Consider the following 2,480-nt stretch of genomic DNA (forward strand, 5'->3'; position numbering starts at 1 on the left):
TCTGGCAGCACCCTGGAGGCATTGAGGATGTGTTCTTGTCTTGTAATTACTGGTATTAGGGGTGCAAGGTGCTGATCCCCCCCAGGAAGGCAGAGAGGGCCACAAGAGAAAGAAAGTGAAGTCCATTCACAAAGAGCCTTGCAGAAGCATGTCAACACAGAGGAAAACAACCCAAATGATGCTCAATGAAGCCTTTTTTTATTTTCCACTCTACCTCTGATGCTGCTTGAAGTGTTGGATGGGAGAAGCTCATTTCCTTTGGTTGGGGGGGGCGGGGAATTAAGAAAGAAAGAAAGAAAACCAGAATGCTAAAGAAAAAGGCAGTGTTTAATAAAACACGGAGGAATGACGCAATGGTGCTCGGAACCCTCGGGGTGGAGCTGTTAATTGCTTCCTTCCCCGGGATGCTGGTTAGCCCTTCTCTGGTGGACTTGGATGTGTTTGTCAAAGAAAGTATCAACCCCCCATAACTCTCCGAAATGATACAATACATCACTTGAAAGTAAGCTAGGATCAACACGTTGTTAACTGTTTGATCTCACAAGTCAGAATTAATGATAGGTATTTTGCACAAAGAGAAAAAAATGAATGTTAAAAGCCTATTTATGTTAACTAAAGACATCCCTGCAGCATCAGGGTTGAGTTGGAGGCGATTTCCTGCGGCACAGCTGTTCCACGTTTGTTAGTCTGCGGGTGGGTGGCAGCAACCGGTAATCAGAGCCAGATTGAGGGTGCAGAAGCTGAAATGATGGGGGGACAGGAATCTTCAAATAGAAAATCCCAGTGACCGCCTGGAAAAAAAGGGGGATCCCGCATTAGAATTCAGTATGAACGCCTTCAGAACTTTGGGGAGAGTAGAGGGTCAGTTTCTTTACCTAAAAAATGGACTTCATTTACCCGTTCTGAAAAATACTTAGAGCTTGGGCTGTGCATGGGGATCCAGTGGGGGGGGGCGGTGCAGACCAGGTCCTTATTCTCGTGGACCTCACAGTATGGACAAAGGCACTTTAACCAATAAGGAAAGAAACAGATTAACAAGAAAACTCCAAGTCATGATGAATTGAATACGAAGTGCCCCAAAGGGACCGAGATGAGCGGTCAGGGAAGGCCTCTCTGAAGAGGTGCCACTGGAGTTGAGCCCTGAATGAAGTGAAGATAGGGTGAGCTAGGCAAACACTCTAGAACAGAACATTCTAGCAGAAGCTGAAGGCCGTGCAAAGGCCAGGAGACAGGAATAGGCATCGGGGTGTTAAAGCTGCTGCGGAGTGGCTCATGTGCTGGAACTAAGGGAGGGGGGCAGATGGAGAAGCCGGGACGACAGTGTGAGGCTGTGGAGGCAGAGTCTAGCTGCTGTTCTGAGTATGAAGGCCCCATTCAAAGAGTTTGGGTAGGAGAGTAATAAGATATGATTTTCATTTTAAAAATTTCCATGGCTCTGGGTAGAGAATGGGTGGCTGGGACCAGGAGGAGCAATGTAATCAGGGGGATCGGTGTGGGTATGGGTGTTGTCCAGGCCGGGAGGAGGAGGAGGTGGAGGACTGTGAGAGCTGAGCCAGGCAGCCCAGGGCCAGCAGCCGCTGAGCCAGGCTGGAACTCCGGGAAGGAGGCGCCGGCAGCACTTACCTCCAGAGCAATGTTTAAGATGGTGGAGAGCAACTGCCAAAAATCTGACGAGTCAAAACGAACAAAGACACCATCAGTATTGCTGATTTTTGCTTCTGCTTTAGGTTCCGGGCAGGACAGGTTGGCAGAGCCCTGTGACCGATCTTGTCTTTAAAGTTTTGATATTTTTGTTCATCATGGATTTTTTTTTAACATTCATTACTTTTTTTTTTAAGATTTTATTTATTATTTCATGAGAGAGGCAGAGACACAGGCAGAGGGAGAAGCAGGCATCCTGTAGGGAGCCCTATGCAGGACTAGATTCCAGGACCCGAGATCACATCCTGAGCCAAAGGCAGACGCTCAACTACTGAGCCACCCAGGTGCCTGATTTTCTTTTTTTTTTAAAATACTGTATCAAAACATTGTTTATCTGGATGACTGTAGGTTTGGTGCGTTCACAGTCCGAGGACCTAAGTGCACTCCTGCAACTAAGCAGTCGACAAATGTTGAGTGATCGCTGTCCTTACTGTGGCTCCTGGGCGAGTGTGCAAGATCTCACCTGGCTGGCAGGAGACGCAGGTGCACCAGGGCTTCTGGAAGCTTCTTATCCCCCACCCCACCCCACCCCCAGCTTTTGACGGAGGTGGAAAGGAGCAAAGCGTCAGGAGCTGTGTAAGGCGCCCCCCCCCCCCCCCCCGCCTCCCCAGAGCTCGGGAGGAGGGAACCTGCCAGGCTGCTGGACCTGTGCTGGCCGCCCACGACTCTTCACCTGGGGCGCTCCTCAGTTATTCGGATGCTCAGGCCTCATCCCAGACCAATAGGTGAGAAGCCCGGGATCCGGCCCCAGGCCCCCCGAGGAGTCCCGACTTCCGACC

The 2,480-nt window shown here is 50.1% G+C and overlaps 1 long non-coding RNA gene across 1 annotated transcript; it reads right to left on the bottom strand.

The window, feature by feature from the left end:
* Nucleotides 1–309: 309 nt before the first annotated feature.
* LOC140617925 (uncharacterized) lies at nucleotides 310–2,222 on the bottom strand. The gene is made up of 2 exons (XR_012018073.1): nucleotides 1,624–2,222; nucleotides 310–791 (listed from the first exon to the last, which is right to left on the bottom strand). It is a non-coding gene; the product is annotated as an uncharacterized lncRNA (long non-coding RNA).
* Between the last annotated feature and the right edge of the window lie 258 nt (nucleotides 2,223–2,480).

Source organism: Canis lupus, chromosome 26 (genome assembly GCF_048164855.1).
Source record: "Canis lupus baileyi chromosome 26, mCanLup2.hap1, whole genome shotgun sequence".
Taxonomy (NCBI): domain Eukaryota; kingdom Metazoa; phylum Chordata; class Mammalia; order Carnivora; family Canidae; genus Canis; species Canis lupus.